The sequence below is a fragment of the Struthio camelus genome, chromosome 6, assembly GCF_040807025.1.
Source record: "Struthio camelus isolate bStrCam1 chromosome 6, bStrCam1.hap1, whole genome shotgun sequence".
Lineage (NCBI taxonomy): Eukaryota > Metazoa > Chordata > Aves > Struthioniformes > Struthionidae > Struthio > Struthio camelus.
Window position 1 is genome coordinate 4,840,717 of NC_090947.1, and position 17,766 is coordinate 4,858,482.

At 47.8% G+C, this 17,766-nt stretch overlaps 1 long non-coding RNA gene across 1 annotated transcript; it reads right to left on the bottom strand.

The window, feature by feature from the left end:
- Positions 1-1,404: 1,404 nt before the first annotated feature.
- LOC138067605 (uncharacterized) lies at positions 1,405-15,535 on the bottom strand. Its single transcript, XR_011141785.1, has 4 exons — positions 13,578-15,535; positions 7,030-7,113; positions 3,341-3,457; positions 1,405-1,639 (listed from the first exon to the last, which is right to left on the bottom strand). It is a non-coding gene; the product is annotated as an uncharacterized lncRNA (long non-coding RNA).
- Positions 15,536-17,766: the final 2,231 nt, after the last annotated feature.

The following is a 17,766-nucleotide window of genomic DNA, read 5'->3' on the forward strand; positions in this document are numbered from 1 at the left end:
GAGGGAATCCCTTCTTTTCCAGGAAAGGCCACCAAAGCTGAGTGCTTTGGCCCGGTGTTTTCTGGACAAGAGGTCGGCCTTGTGCCGAGGGACACGCTTGGGTCCCAGCACAACTTAGCCTTGCGCTGGCCAAAAAAAAAAAAAGAGTCCTCCCAGAGTGTTTGGCGTGCTTGCTCCAGCTATTTGCTCCCTGCCTTCCTACATACCCAGTTTGTCCGGGTTTGCCAGCCGCAGCTGGCTCCCGGACAACATCTGGCTGCACCAGCAGCACCAAGATGCAGAGTAGGGGACAGGCCCCTCTAATACTCAGGACTTCTCTCCCAATAAAGCACGAGGCATTTCTAAGCTGCTGCCATCCTTTCTAGGCAAAATAGGCCCTTAGGAAAGGCCCCGTCACTTACAGAAACCAGCTAAGGTCAAGTAGGTTTGGCTCCGGCTGCAGCCGGAGCTGAGGGGAATTTGACTGGGTTTCCCAGGGACTTTCCTCATGTGTGGGATGGTGGCATGGAGAACGCTCTTGGGAGAGGGGGGTAGAAAAAACACGCGTATGTTATTTCTGCGAGAAAACCTCCCCATGCACACAAGCGAAATGTGTTTTGGGGGTTGGATAACCTGTTTTTCCATCTGCTTCAGCACTGTCAGACGGTTGCATCCTCCAAGTCGGGATTCAGGGCATCCCCTCCTCCTCCAGGCACGTCCGTGCAAACAGCCATTTCTCCGCAGGAAGTAGTTTGTCAAAAAGGGAAATGATTTCCCCTTTCACTCCAAAAGGGTTTGCCAGGTTATAATTCTTCTTCTTAAAAAAAAAAAAAACCCAAAACAACAACAACAAAAAACCTAAAAAACCCTCGCGGAAAACAACTCCTCCTCCAAATACCACATACAAAAAGTCATGGAGGAGGAATGACAAACATCTAGTGTTTCTGGCGGGCTGCTACATTAATCGGCAGACTTTGGTATTCTTGCAAACCACCCTGCAAAACGGCCGTCAAAGGTCTACGCACGGATCCTGTTCCAGGCTTTTCGTTTCATTTATAGATTTAAGCAACAAGCCGACGGATCCATTTACACATCAGACTGAAACCTATCGGTCTGGGCGGAGATTAAGCTCCAAAAACCTTTCTGAGCGCCTCTGTCCATACAAGCGTGCGTGCAGGACAGACAGCAAAGGGGAAAAGAAGGAATCAAATCTGTGGGCCTTGCTCCCAGTTCGCATCAGCCAGCGTGACTGCACTGATTGCATTTGTGGCTATTTATAATACCCACCGAGGATCTAAAATTACAACTTTAAACAGGAAGCTAAAACAAGAGTTTTTAGCACGTCTAAGCGTATGCTTTCAGTGCTCGGGGGCAGGGGGGACAGTAGTAAACCGGGGGGAAAGACTAGACTTGACAAATCGTGGTAGGAGCTGATTTTCACCTTATTATGCACCCTATGAAAATCTGGCCTTTTTAAATATGACTCAGGATAGAAGCCACAAAATACTATTAATGTCAGAAAAGCTTTCCTGAGACTTCATTTGTCCAGCAGTTTTCAGAACTGCCTTGGAAAGGCCAAAATACACCCAGGTCCTCTTTTTCTTTTCTTTTTTTTTTTCTTTTTTTTTTTTTTTTTGGCAGATGGCTCCAGAGCAGAATCCTGAGGAAAAAAAAAAAACAAAACCAAAATTGTCCAGAAAGCACTGACCAAGAATATAATTTTGTTAATCAGGCTCTTCTCCACTCTCTTTTATGAGTAACTTAGTCCCTGGACGGTCTGCATGTTCAGCATGGGTTAGAGGAGGGTGAGAGAGAGCTTACTAATCCTGAAAAATTTACTGCCTTTGGGAAACTAAGGCAGGCAGCTGTGAAATGACTTCCTGCAGTTACACAGCAGGCCAGAGGCAGGACTTAAAAAAGAAAATCCACGTATCCCAGGTCCCAAGCCCATGGGAATATGAATACTGATGCTGAGCTTACGTCTGGGCTGAGCCGGAGGGAGGTAAAAGGCTTGACCTGTCATCATCATCTCCTCCTACGTCCCATCACGGGGCGGCGAAAAGCACCTGACTTGTTAGCAAACCCTTCCTCGTGCCTCCCGGCTGCGGCGGGGGCTGATTTCCCCTTCGTCAGCCTGCAAAGCCCGTTGCCCAGCTGCCCCGCTCAGAGACTCAGGTGCGGCATGGAGCAGGTCAAGAAAGGACTCCTGCGTCCCACCAGGCAAGGAGACAGCTTCTGCTTTACGGAGAAAGTAAGGGGCTGAGCGAGCCGGCTACAGCTATTTTCCACCGTCGCATCGTTCTTATAATCTTTTTTTTTTAACGTGGAAATAGTCTTCCCTCCGCTACAGCGCTGTCCCTCCAAGCTTGCTCCCCCGGCAGTGAGTCGGCAGGGCTGTCCGAATGAGCACTAAGCATACAACCCTCTCACTATGGAGGGAAAAAAGCGGTTTTTTCAGTAGCTTGCAACCAAATCTCCATTGCAGTTTAGTCATTTTTCGCAATGGCTCGGCCCAGGAATCACTAAAAACACACGCAAACACACGCAAATCCCCCACCAGACCGTGGGGATGACCGCTCAGGCAAACAAAACTATTTCTGTTTGCCCTGTTCTTCTTGGGGAAGGTTGAAAAAGCCGAGGAGGCAGTCCTTGAGGAGGGTAAGGTCAGAGCCCGTCCCTCCACTGGCGTTGCCCAAAGCCCCTGTCCCACCACCCGATGGCTCAACAGCAAGATCCTAAAGTGCCCAGGGCCAAATTCAGCCCTGAAACGTCACGATTTCTTTAACAGCACGTGGTCCCTCATCTTCCCTTGGCCTTTTCAGCAGGTCCGCAGCAATGCGTTACCCTTTACGGTGCAGTCCCATGTATACGTCACGTATCAAGAGTTCATAGACGATCAACAGAGCTTCCTGAGCATGTTACACACGGGAAAAATATAGACTACGGACAGCAAGCCGCTGGGTGCTACCTGATGATTAACTATTTATTAAAATACAAGTCCCTTTCCAACCACTTACAAATAAAGCCTTGCTATAAAATGCCACTCTCCTAAAACACAGAAGTGCATGGAGATGAAATCCCTTCCCAGACACGGAGGTGACCTGGATTTACTGTAAGCATTATCCCGCACTTAAATTTGGAAGTGAAACGAGGGCGAGGCGAGGAGCCCGAATTCCCGTCACCGCTTCCCTGCCGCCGGAGGTGAGCTCCGCTGCCAAGGTTTGCTCCGTCCCTCCTGCCTGCCCGGCTTCACGGAAACCTCTGCTTTTCTTTGGATCACTTTGTACGCGGTTCAGACGGGGCGGGGGAAACGGTCCTTTGCACAGACATCTGCCGAGGCTTACTCACAAGCGTTACTCACCGGGCGCTCGCTCGCGGGGAAGGAGCAGTCCGAGCCCCGTCCTTCTCTCTGACCCCAGCAAAGAGCTGCCAGTCACCTTCGAGTGAAAGAGCTGGGCTTGATCCAAGATCCTGTACCCTGCGGTTTGCGTAAAAAAAGCAACATCAGTTGGGAGGAATTTCTCTCAGCTGCAAGGCAGGAAAAACACGTGACGGTCTGGGTACTTCTTGCCTGCCGGAGAACAAGGATAGTTCCTCCAGGGTCAGGAGCAGGGGGGATCCTCCTGTTGTCTATGCGGCCGGTAAACACTGCTCGGCAAACCACCCTGACCACGCGCTTAACCTCAACCAACCGGGCAACCCCCTTGACTGCTGGATGTGGCAGCCCAAGGCCAAGCACCGTCTGCGGTGTCTCAGGGATCCTAGTGAATAAGCTGGCTATTCTCTCTAAACAGGTTGCTGATGAGGTAGGAAACGCTGGCGCTTTGCTATACACATTGCGCTTGACCATGGTTTCTCGACCGTTTAAATGGGAAAGGGATATATTTGGCATTTTCTACCAGGGTATGGAAACTCCTTTTCAGGAATGGCCCTGCCTGCCTTTTTTATATCCAAAGTAACAAGTCGTCAGAAGCCCGGCTTGCAAAGTTCACTAGCACTCTGCTCCCTTTACGTACGCGTGCAATTCCCATTCCGATTTTTGCCTGCACTCATACTCTAGGTGAACAAAACCAGACACCGGGACGTCAGCTTGAAGCGTGGCGCTAGCCCCCGCTCTGAAAGGAGCTGAGCAGAAAACTCTGCTTGCTTTGGCCTGAAGCTTAGGAGGTCCCAGTCCTCTGGAAAACTGTCTGGATCCAGTTCAGCTTGGAGTCATAGCTCACCGGAGTTGTACATCTGCAAACGCAAAGCTGAAGCCTGTAATGGCACTCTTCAGACGTATCGTTTCCCTGGGCCAAGTGCTTCCCATTGCAGCCCTCTCGACGCCGAGAGAGTTGGAGTGAGGACCTAGCCGATCCGCAGAGGACAGCAGGTTGCTCTCGTGACTCTCACCCCCTACCCCCCATGACTATCGGTATAAAGAGTTCAATAAATTAACAATTATCCAAAATATCAGGGTTTTTTTTTCTTTTAAAAAGGAGGAAGAATATTTCAAATATTCCTCTACCCCTGCACAGACTCTGTTTCCTATTAAAGGCAAGTGTGTTCAGTGTTTCTATTAAGATTCTGCTTCCTGTTGTGTAATATGGAATGTTAAAAATCCCAATATCGCTTAAGAAGTTATTATAAACTCCAGAGAGTTTTCTATTCCCAAGAAATATCTCCCAGTGGGGAGCTGGAAGAGTTCCTGTTGAATTTACAGCAAATGCCTCAGATCCTATGTAATATTTATGGTGTCCCTCTCATCTTATCCAGGCTGGTTTGCTATTTTGCTGCTGTGAAAGAAAAGCCTGTTTCAACGGCTAAGGGCTGTGACATTCACTTTGAAGAATATTGAAGCGGATACGATAGCCACAGGAAATGTTCCAGTCTCACTGAGGTACCTCAGAGAGGTATTCGGTCCAATGAGAATTCACTAATCTGATTCCCAGAAAAAAAATCACAGTAACTTAATGAAGAAAGAGAAAGAAATGTGACAGGTCTGCATTCATGGGTTGCCAGATCTGGATTCCGTGAAAGCCAGAGGAAAAATTCCCATTAATTTTCATGGGAATGGGATTTTAACCCTGAAGAACTTCCGTTCAGATAGAATTATGCTTCATTTTTAAAAATCCCATAAGAATCAGGTGGTGTCCATTTGCTTTAAAAAAAGCCACTGTATTATAGGATGTGGACGTATATTCGCACAGCACAGACTGTCTGCAGACGCTACAGCCCTTCCTATTAGCAGATCGTAGAACCGTTTCGCAGTGCCTTTATCAAAATCCCCATATTACATGTGGCTCCTAGGAGCAGTGAAACAACTGAGGCAGGATCGCCCACCAGTTCACTAGCTGAGTCAAGAGCAGAGATGCCACCTCCACGTGCCAGTCCAATATTGCCCTGAGTATAAAGGCGCCTGGGCTGTGACAACTGCAGAATAAACGTCTTCTCAAAATCTGCTCGAAGAGAAACTGCCCCAGAGGCTCCCTGACTAGCCCGGAGAGCAAAGATCGAGAGGCAACTCACGGAGAAGCAACTTCCAGCAGAACTGCCTGATCCTTTAGTTGGCTACTCATGAAGCACCATCCAGCAAAGCGCATATGGGCATTCTTTGTTTTGTACTTCAAGGACGACACATCTTCAGGTTGCCCAGGGGCAAATCAAAAGCTAATTAAAAAGTTGTTGCCACTTTGCTGTCTGCTGAAGACATGAACATGCAGTGGAAAGAGCTGCATGTTCAATACTGTCAGGGAGAACGAGGATAAAGGGAGCATGTCTAGAGAAAGCCTTGGGTTGAACTTACTACACAGATGATGTTTACATACTGTGACGACTCCCTTATCGAATCCTTTGCAGCCCTACATTATAGCCCAAACTTATAAAACTAGAGGCTAGGGATTAAAGTCCATGTTTAACGCTCTAAAATAGACCACGATTCACATGTGCTAAGCACTAACCAGCTTTTACTGCTCCCTAGGGAAGAGGCTGGGTGCCCATGTATTTTTTTAGAATTTGGGTGCTTTCTGAGGAGATGTGAAGGTTGTAACTTGAGGGAGGTTGTTCCAGACGTGCCGGAGGGATCGGACATATAGAAAGGTGAGAAAATGGGCTGCACCGCTAGGAAGAAGGAGATGAAATGAGCAAACAAAAAGCCGAGGTATGAGAGGGAATCCCAGCTGCAAAATCCGCTAGGCAGTAGCATCAGCTCTCAACGGAGACAGCCCAAGCTTGAGTCATTGCAAGGCGGCCTGAGCAGAGCCCTGGAAAATATTGCAGAGGACAATCCGTACCCCAAGCACGAGCGACACGACCTGACAGGTCAGCCCATGTCTCCTGCTGTCTCCATAAACAGAGAGGGAATTATGTGGGAAGGAGGAACTTGCATTAACTGTATCTTTGAGGGCAAGTTATAGTTCAGGAGGCAAACAGTGCTATGAGCAAGAAGCAGCAGGGGTACTAAGCCTATATGTGCATTTTTAGCCTCCTTCTCATACTCCTGCATACGCAGGAAGAGAACTCTCCGCGTCAGATAAACTACATCCCCATTTTAGACATGGGCAGATAGCCCTGGACAAGTGGAAGATGATGCCGCAATGAAAGGAATAAAACTTCTAATATGATGTCTGGTGAGATAAGTTAAGACTGGATAAGATGTGAGAGCCTTCATCCAGATAGTAAATGGATTGAAGAAGCATAGGACAAGAAGAAATAGTAGATCTTCTACACTGAAAAGCAGGGATATTGAAGGAGCGATAAAAAGATTAGAGTTGGCGTCTGGTTTTATTTAACATCCTCATTAATTACTTGAGAACAAAAAGGAGGGAGTACATTTACATCTGAAATGACTTCAAAACACGCAACATCTGCGTCGCGCTGAGCGTTTAGAAATGCAAGGAGGAAACAGTGAAATGAGACTCGGCTTAGGAAAGTGAACGCCGGGGAGGGAGAGTGATTCAAAATGCAGATATTCAGTGGAAGAAATAAAATTTGAAAGTGGGGATTGGGGATCTTACGAGACACGGATTTATAAAACAATCAGGCAGGAAAAAAAAATCAACCTGTACATACCTGTGCTGCATGCATTAGAGAGAGCGCACCTCTGGCAAACGGATCACCAGTGAGACTGTACGGAAACTATGGTTGATTCCAAACCTAAATGGAAACAGGAGAAAACTCAGGGAAGAATAGTAGAAATTATTCAGGGGTAAACGCATAACATTTTAAGACACATTGAAATAGTTAAATTTAGCTTAGAAAACCCTTAGGAGAGGCTAAACTTAGTCCTCCAGGTCTGTGATACTACTACTCTGAGAACATTTACAAGCTCCCACCAGGCATGAGGTATTTGTTCAGAAAAAAATTCAACAAATGTTCAAAATCTCAGACTTTTGTAAAACTAGTTAGAGACCCTAGGACTTGGAGCAGGTCAGCTACTCTTGCTGGGAAGGGGGAACAACAGCAATATCTTACAGCACAGAGATGCTGTCATTTTGATTTTGAGGACATGTATCAGCTCTCTGGTATGCAAAACCGAATCTCAAGCCAGGAGATATGCCTGTTTACCTATTCACTACATTTTAAGATCTCATCTGTGATCTGTGAATTTACTGTTCATGGGATCTGGGGGAAACTCATTTTAGGGACAAGTGGTGCATCTTTGCGCATAAGATATAAAGAAAGAAAGCTCACCCCTGACTTATTTATATTTTCTTTCCCAGGGTGAAATCAAAGCGCAATGTGGGAAACAAGGCTGTGTTGAAGAAGGGCAAAGCCAGGCCTGGTTCACGGCCCTCGCAAATCCCGCATGCCCAGGGATCCTTAACTTCTTTAAGCCTCTCCGCAGAAGCAGGAGGCAGGCTTGGGTGTCGGCTCTGTCCGCAATGGACCACACACGGTTTGAGGCCACTTGGACAGTAAGGCGTAAGGGATCCTATCTTTCACGCGTGGTGTGCGGGGATTTCTTGTGGGACTATTGGCTTGAGAGTTGGCCAGCGAAGTGCTCCAATCAACACATATTCCTCTCCCCACTTCATTAGCTCCCGGCCACTCGCCTCCATAAGACCGAGGATGCTCGTTAGGAGACTGCTACGATAAACGCAAAACTGGTGCCGTTTCCTAATTTGATACATCTGATGAGCCAGAACTTAATAAATGCAAACTGCTACCCAAGCTGTTTGGATTTGCTTGGTTGCTTTCTGTCTTCCTCAGCATATTCTAGGGGCTGATCTCATGACATTCTCCTTCATGCCAGACTTCTTTTTTTTGTCTATCTGAATTTTTTTTTTCCACTAGAAGCCTCCAAGCCAGGCTCCTCTCAAGCACTTTGCACATGTTGTTTCAGTGCTTCAGTGGAATGGTTCAAATTATAATTTTCCAGCTGAGACACAAAGACTAATTCAGTCAAGGCATCACTTTTTTTTTGGTGACAAGGTGGATTTCACTGGGGTCCTTGAGGAGATAAAAGGCATCCAAGGTGCTGTGGGAAAACCACTGTACTAGGAGCAAACTTTTGGACAGAGGAAACTAATTGTGCTCTGCAACAACTGAAAGAAGCAGGCAAAGTCATGTATTTACAAGTGTATCCCATGTACTCTTTGAGGATGAACTGATTGTCAGCCTGGGATGATGGGAGAGAATACAAGATACGAAGCATTGAGTAGGAATAATGAATGACAGATACAAAACTGAGCTGAAATCTTTCGCTGATGACAAACGAAACCCACAGAGATAGCCAAAGCTGAGAAATGGTCTGCTGATTTTTGCAGCTAACGAGCAGGGCTGCCTTTAGGACTGCTCAGGGCAATGACAACCAGTGCTAGGTCAGGAGGACGTTGTCATTTGCCTTGAAAACCTGCCACTTAGCACTGGTAAGTCCTGGGGTGCTGTGGATACCCTGCCCAGGAGGGGATGTGGAGTGGGTGGCACGGTCTTCTGCCGAGGGTGGGATGAATTTTGGAGGCTGGGAGCCTGTGGCTTGGAGAAAGGCAGATCTCTGCCCCGATGCTGATGCCAGGGATGATCTCACCTCTGGCTTAGAGGAAACGAGGCCGAGGTGCTGCTGAGACTTTTGGGGATGGACGAACAGGGTGGAGAGGCCTGAGGCTGGTGACGTGCCAGGAGGCTTCTGGATGCAGCACAGGGCAGCGCCTCACGGCTCACGCACAGAGTTCTTCTCCGGACACCATCTCATTGCCATGATGCTGGAGCAGGAGCTTGGGGCAACCGAGACGTGTCAGGTAGATGTCAAAAATTAAATGCGACAAATCCAGGCCTTAGTAATAGCCCGGAGGAGCAGCTGTCTTTCCTCGCCACGGCCCCAGGAACATGGGCTGGCTTGGAGCTGCCCCAGCAGGACTCCAGCACGCTCATCAGCAAGTGCAACTTTAGCAGCCCTTGATGAATAACAACCGGTGTGGGCAGCGGATGGCACGGTGCGATGGGAAATGCCCGGGAAAGGCTGGAGACAGGCTTATTCCCGCATCGCACATACTCCTCTAGAAAGAAAATGTGCACCGTTTCACAGCCATAATCCTGATACTTGACCCATAGCTTAAATTCACTTATAAAGCCACCTTATAAAGTAAATGGCTTTGATCTGGCGAGCTTAATTTAAAGCACTTGAAGTTTTATATATTCTTTTACTGTGGGGAACAGATTACGCTTTTTTTTAATAATGTCTCAGAAATAAGTGTTTCCAATCCTTGCACAGGGGAAAATTTCATACCGGTAACACTACTGAGAACGCTCTGGTTTCCTTGAGCCTGCTCTCACAGAAAAGAAACAGGCCTTGTGCCTGAGGAGCTGACCGCGCGTTGAATCACAATGAGCCGAATACCTGCACGAATATTTTGAAAACTAACTCTTGGGTGATTCAGAGGTTGATAAGTGCCTGGTCGCAGCAACAGCAAAGAACAGAACGATGATGAAAAATCACGGCCCTTGACAATTTATTACGGGACTTAAAACAAAAAAAAAAAAGAGAAAGAAAGAAAGAAGGAATCAGTTTGCAAAACATGATTGTTTTTGAACCGCCTGCCTAGCAACCGACCAACAAATGCTCCGATTACGCCTCTATTTCATATCCTCCCAGCACTTTTGCACAGCGTTTCGACACCAGCTAACTCGGGCTCTGCAACACGCCACGGCGACCTCGGCTGCCCCGCGCCGCTGCCTGGGCGCCGGCGGCTCCTGCCACGCACCCTTCGCGAGCCTGGGGCGATGCCGGCCGCCCGTCCGTCGGGGCGCAGAGGGCATCTGCTTCCCCTTTCCTACGTTGCAGCAATATATTCCCACCACTCGCCCTCGCTGGGCACCGGGGGATGAAACAACGCGATGTGCCAACTTCCCACTGCCCGGTTCTGCCCCGGCAGCTCCGCTCGGACTCGCTTTCCCAACGCGCTGTCTGTGGGGAAGTCAAAGTTGGGTCAAGCTCCTGTGGCCTTTCCGGTTAGGCACAGACAGGGAATCACAGAATCACAGAATCGTTTAGGTTGGATGGGACCTCTGGAGATCATCTAGTCCAACCTCCCTGCCCAAGCAGGGTCACCTAGAGCATATTGCCCAGGATCACATCCAGACGGCTTTTGAATATCTCCAGTGAAGGAGACTCCACCACCTCTCTGGGCAACCTGGTCCAATGCTCTCTCACCCTCACAGTGAAGAAGTTTTTTCTCAGGTTCAGATGGAACTGCCTGTGGTTCAGTTTCTGCCCGTTGCCTCTTGTCCTGTGGCTGGGCACCACAGAGAAGAGGCTGGCCTCATCCTCTTGACACTCCCCCTTCAGATACTTGGACACGTTGATGAGATCCCCTCTCAATCTTCTCTTCTCCAGGCTGAACAGGCCCAGCTCTTGCAGTCTTATCTTGGGAATCAAAGCCCAAGGAAGATCTCTTGCCCCCGGAGCTCAGTTTACTTTTCAAAGTCTCACACGTGCCTGTTCCCCAGGCTCTGAGACCCCAGGTTTGCTTTTCAGGGGAGACTCAAGAATTGAACGGGGGAAACAAATAAATCCAGGAGTTTAAACAAAGTCCACTAGAGCTGCTAGGAAAAGAAAGGTGCCAGTGTCTCAGGAACACGTATCAGATCCACTTGCATTCCTGCTCTGCCACTGAAATCAGATGTGCGCATGGGTGGCCCAGCGGCGTAACTGGTGGCCACGCTTGGAGAGCTACCGGGTGAAGATGGGTATGCCTACATATATATATATATGTATACATTCACCATTGAAATAGGTGTACCACTGCTCCTTGCAGGAATTTAGCAGGAGACATAGGTGCCCAGTGCCTGAGATGCTGCTCAGCAATAGTATTTTGCCTCGAAAAAAAGCGCAGGCTCTGACATAGCCCTGCGCTCAGCGGGAGCTCTGAGACCCTGATGCTCTGGGAGGTGACAGATATCTTGGGAGAGCAGCTGCTCCCACAGCTCCTGCTGGGCTCTGACCTCCGCGGGAGCTGCAATCCGGCAGCTGCTGCACCCAGCGTCTGCCCGAGACTGTCCTTTCTCGTCTCCTTCACCTGGAGAGTCGCTGGACCTCGTTGCAGGGAGCGTTGAGAGGCTGGGAACGGTTGGGCTCAGCATGGCAACCCTCAGGCCCCTGAGGATCCTGGACTTCTCATCTCAGTGTCCCCCTGCCCCGTTCGTTAACGGGGACAGTGGCACAACACTGTCTCACAATGGTGATGGACACTGTTCACACACGTTAGATAAGATGCCACTGGAGACCGGACGCTGGCCAGAAACATACCGAGGGTCCTCTCCAAACATGGCCTGTTGGCGAAACCCAGGCACCTGCCAGTGTGTCTGGAGCAAAGGCTCAGCAAGCAGATGGGAGCATGAGCTGGTTACGTTAACCGTGCATGCCTTGTTCAGTCAGGTCTTGGTAATATTATGGATTGAGCTGCGCTGGCTCAAGACTTTGTCCCCCCTGGCACAGCCCCATCATGCCTGGCAACTTAAGACAAGCACTTATTGCCTTCTGCTAAGGCTGCTGGGCAGAGGTAACCTCTGGCAGAGGGGTGAGGCAAACGGGTATAGCTTTAACCAGGCCCAGGTTAGAGGTGAAACGCATTAATTGCAGCCCTTTTCATCACAGTTTAATCAACATTACGTTGATCAGCTAACAGTTACCTGCTAAGCCCCAGTAACTCTGCTATGTTGAGGAGTGCATCCGAGAGCTTATTGCAGCTGGAGATCTTTTGCCAGTGTAAATTTGGATTGCAGCAGGAAGGCTGGCTAGTGCAATTAGACCAGCTAACCTTTTAAACGCAGGCAGAGCCAAGCCCGTGGCCACCCAGAAGTCTGTGCCGGATCAGGCAATTTCTAAGCAAGCGGCTTCGCAGCTGTCCTTGGGTGGCAAAAACTATTTTTATGAGCTGGGTTGCAGGGAGTCGGGATTGCAAACAGTGCCCTTTGTTCCCCGCGTCCAGGCCTTTCAGACCTCGGTTCCACGATAATTAAAACCAGATCTACATCCCGACAAGCCATCCAGCCCCGCAGAGGCAATCCACATCAAACCTACTCACACGATTGCATTGCTGTCAAATTAACCAGAGTATACGAGACAGCATTTAGGCTGGCTTTCTGCTTTCGCGCCAGCTTTGGCCCCGGCTGTCAGAAATCAGGCAATACCTAATGCAGCGTTAACGCCTGCCAGCGCAAAGTTTACCCAGCTGCAGCTTCAGAACGTTTTTGACGGAGTAAAGCGACTTCATACGGGATCATCTTGTTCTGGGCCATGCAGCTGTCGCGTTTTGATCTAGTAGGGGGAACCCTAAAGCTGGATTTGCCATATCCCTGAATCCCAGCCTTCATATCTGGAGCATGAATTGGAGGCGGTGGGGTTGACGGCTAGTTAGTGTCTGTCTGCAAAACACGGCGAGACCCACAGAGCAAAGCACGACAGCGGGTGACAAGTATTACTTAGGGCTCTCAGAGTTAACAGACCTTTACTTAGCCGTATATCTTTGACCTTTGCTATCATACCAGCCTTACCTCCCCACTGCAAACCACAGAGGGTTACAATACCGAATGCATCTGTTTCCTGTTTCATAAACTGCAATTGCACGTTTCCAACAGGCCCTCTCGTCTGAGGTTTAGAGGCAAGCAATTTTATTTACGAGTAGCATGTGCCCCCGAACCTATCTTGGTCCTTTATAGTGTGCTGCCTGCTGATGATGAAGGATAATAAAATTTAGTAGCAACCACTCTCCCGTTATTCGGAGGAGTTTGCAACTTCCCCTTTTCCCCTTACTGCTATTGTAAATATGTATCTAAGATATCAGATGTATTTATCAGAAATAAGTAATTCAAATAAAACAGGCAGAAAACATGCATCTTCAAATACGCAGCAACTACTTCAACTTCTCATAAACATTGATAAGTTATAATCAATACTGGTTTTGTTTGTCAAGCGAACCTGTGTGCCAGGTAGGTGCGTGTGCCGGCTTCACTACTACATTGAAGTGAGTCCAGCGGGTAAAAATCCTGGCCAAAAGACATTAGCGGTGGAAAGGCCTGGTGACTTGGCTACAGGCTACACCACACATTTCTGCAGAAATCTCTCCCTGTCATCACCTTTCGCCTATCACAAAGTGAAACGCAACTTTAAAAAACATCACCTTTCATGTAGCCCATCGTTCATTACGTCTCTGCGGGCTTCGGGATCGGGCTTTTGACTGGGTCATCCCAGTTTAACCAGTCACCGCTGTCTGCGGAGCTGCAGGAGCTTGCTGATGGTGCCGGCTCGCAGGCGCAGGAACCAGCTGGGAGGCAACGCGGTCCCTTCCCCGGGGATTTTGGCCAAGCTCCTTCACCTCCCAGATAGGGCGGCCAGGCGTGCGGCCAGCTGGTATCTCCAGCTCAGCCGACGCGCGGTGACTTCGGAAATAGCTGCAAATCGGCCGTGCGTCTCAACCCACAAGCTGTCACGCACGCCCAGCCCTTAACGAGGTTATCTTTGACGGAGAGAATCAGCCAAACAAGAGGCAAAATCCTCAGAAAGGGGCACCCTATGCGACACACTGCACACAAAGGTAGGGGAAGCATCTAGTGAGTTAGAAAACAAAAGGTTTTGTGCTGTACAGCTGTTTGGGTCCATTCAAGATGTGTTGGTACACAGCCTGTCCACCCCATAATTTAGGTGCCTTCTTCCCATCATCTTCTGCCAGCGCTTCTCATGCAGACTTGAAGCTCTTTTTCCCGCAGTAACGGCAGCCAACGAGACCGAAAAAAATTCATTTTGCAACCCCCTCCGCCTTTTCTATGCTCTGCTTGGGCTTAAAGGAGGACTCCCCCTAAAATGAGCGCGGCCTCTCCAGCGTTTCAAGTTAAGCAGCTTGAACCCGGTGGGCCCAACCGAGCGCTGCGGGATAAACATTTGTGCAAATATTTGCAGCTGTCAAATCCTAATCTTGAGAGCAGTGTGGATCCCAGATAGCGTATTGTTTATCAGTGTCAGCTCTGGGGCATTATCAAAAGCCCAAAGGAAAAGTCCGTGTTGATCTGCAGAGTATCTGCAGAAGCTTCTGCACCTCTCCGCTACGGGCTCTTCTCTCTCCGGGTCCTTCTTTTAGCTCCTGAGCTTCAACAAGGTCTTCCCTTGCTGAAGCTCACCTTCAGCAAGGTTGCTGCCACCCCAACGTTCAGCACGTACGGCTTCGTGCCAGGGTCCAGGCTGCTTCAGCAGGTGACTCTTAACAGGCACTTCCAGCCCCAGGGGCCTGGTGCTGCAACAGCAAAAAACTCGTCAAGAGAGCGCCGGAGGAATTTGTGAATCGCAGAGAACAGCTTGGCTTTTCCTCAGGCAGAAACCAGTCTTTGGGAGTTATAAAGCTGGCTTAATGTGTTTACAAGACGATCTGCTCCGCGCAGAATTTGCTGATGTTTCCCAGGCAGCTTTACGGACGCAGAGGGGATAAGGATAGGCCCCTCGAGACCCAACTTACTTCCAAACAAAGCCCGTATTTGCAGTGGCTGTTTTCTTGGGAGATCTGAACGCAGCTTGTCTAAAAGGTTTTCTGCAGAGAGAAAATCAATTAGCGCCCTTAGACCACGGAGCACCATTTATCACATACCATGTCGCTGGTACTGACGCTGCGATGCCTTCCTACAAGCCCAGCTGATGCCCAGCTGCTGAAGACACTTTCGGACACCATCTCCGCTGAACATGTAGTTGTGAAGATGGCCCTACAGTAGGCAATGGGCTCTTTTTCTTCTTAGCACCTTGCTTGCTGTGGTAACGGTTTTGCAAGAGACTAGTATTTTTATTTACCTCCATTCTTTTCCTAACCATAACAGACTTTTTTGTTATCTTTTTTTTTTTTTTTTAAGCATAAATTTCCTCTCAAAGGAAGCTTTAACTCCCCTGTGTACGCAGCCACAGTCCCTGGCAGATGACAGAGGCTGGAGAACTTTAAAGATCCTACTTTTACAGATTCCCCAGATTTTAAACTGTATTTCAAAAGCCCATACCAGATTTAAGGGAAGAAAAGAGAAAAGAAATCATTGTGTCAGTTCAGAATTAATTTGAAGAGACAAAAGGGGGGAATCCTTAGCTGTGTATTGTCTACCACAATCCGGAAACGCAGCAGACACATCCCTTCAGCATCATCTGCCGTCCTTATTCGTTCTCCTAGGCTGAGGCATGCTGGAGAGAAAAGATTTTGCAACCCCAGCAGAAACGTTTGTGCAATGTTTATCTGATCAGGCAAAGACTTTGAGGGCTTGCTTCGGGAAAGAGTTCTAACACTTCATAATTCAGATGCAACTGAAAGGTTTGGTGTCTCCCTTTTGCAAGAGAGGCACTTTTTTTTTTTTAATTGCAGCAAATCAGTGTTTTGTACCAAGATCAAGAGTTAGGATGAAATCTGGTTGCCACAGATCACTGAATATATATATATATATTTTTTTTTTTTTCTAGGTAAAGCTTGAGATGGGGTTACGCCCTGTTTTCTCTTCAATTTACAGTTCATGTCATCAAACATACTGTACTGTTCATCGCATAAGCCACCCCTAGAGGAAAAAAAAATCCCAAAACCAAGGTTTTGCAGCTAACGGCAGAAACCATCTGCAAATGCACATCCAGATGTATGCTCTCTCCCGCTGCTTGGCACTGAAAAAAAACCTGACATTATCCCTTTTTACGCCGGTCAACAAGGAAACTGTGCAGTGGGGAAAAAGCACTGAATGCATCTCTCTACGCTAACAGTGCGAGCACTGGCATTTGAATGTGGAAAAAATGATGTGACTATCAGAGACACAAAAGCAGCCTGGGAAGAGCCAGTTCTTTGCAGACCCGGTTCAAAGTTCATCAGCAATATTGGGAACCAGACTACTTCCTGCTCTGTTGCATATGGGTGACGCTTACAAAAAGGAATCCCGTTACCATCGTTGTACAGGACCCAGCACAACATGGCTATAACCTCAGCTACCAACTTTCAGTCTACCACCAAGAGACTCGGTAAGATTTTGGTGCAGCTGGTCTCCAGGCTAGACAATTATGGCTTGCATGAAGCAGAAGTCTACGGGTTAATGCCGTCACGTTCTGTGGTTGGTGTTACATTTGCAACCCTGTCACCCGGTCTTTTCTCTACCTGGATTTCTGTTGTTTCTAACATCTGGACTACTTGATGCATTTCCATTGACAAATGCTTCTGACTTTCCATATAATGTCTAGCACGGACAGCTCAAGACATGTTAAATGTCAGCTATACCAAGCTCACCTTTCTGACCACTATTTCAGAAGTTTTCAGCTTTGTCCTCGTGTTAAATCATCAATTAAAACATTTTTCAGATGCCCGTAGGTACTGTGGGCTTATTCATGCCATCTCTAAGATGATGAGCTCAGGCAAATATCAGTCTGAATTTCCAACTTCAAAGAAAGAACGGAAAAGAAAAATTCTCAGATAGACTATCATGTGCCTGCTCCTACTTCTGACCACTTGGGAAATACCATTTTGTCATAACACGTCGGCTTGCCATGCAATTTCTGAGCAGCTTCAGATTCACTTTTGAAGTACATCTACTCTTTGGTCAATTTTTGTCCAGGAAACTTATCCTGTTCTGAACTCAGCATTGCTGTGGTGAGGCCATGCTGATACTTCAGCTAGTAGATTAAAAGCTAGCACTTTTAAAAGCTAGATACAGAGGTACTAGAGCTGCAGCAAAGAGTTAATCTAGGTGGAGAGCAAGCCAGTAATGGCTGAATTCTCAGCAGAGAAATGCCAACACCAAACATCCGCAGGACCCACAGTGGGCAAGTCTCCCAAGAATGAGTGATGATCCATGTGACTTCCATTAAACAATAACTTACTTAAATGCAATTAATTCCCACAAATCTCCTGATGATACCAGTTATCTCCTACAGATACTGCTGTAATCTCCCATAATCTTCTTCAACTGCAGAGAAAACTCTTTCTTTATAACTTTCATTTTCTTTAGGGAGAACACTGTAATTTCTACTTTCCTCCTTTTCAGTGTCACAAAGTCGCCCCAACACTCTGGACTTTCTCTCAGTTCCCTCAAAACCACATTTTTTTCAGAAACAGGCTGCAATTTGATAATACTGCTCCTGGTATTGCTTCATCTATGCAGCTTTCATTGCTGAAGCAAATAGGATTGGACCTTGAGCAATGTAAGTTAAGAACAACAGATGAGATAACTGAAGCAGGAATGAGACTATATGATGCATTGCTCTTGCGAAAGGGAAACATAAATTGCTGAGATTGTAAACAAGGGCTTCCTGGTGGATCAAAAACACAACATTACAGGCAGCAGCAAAAGATGGTTTCAACATTTTCAGGGCTGTGG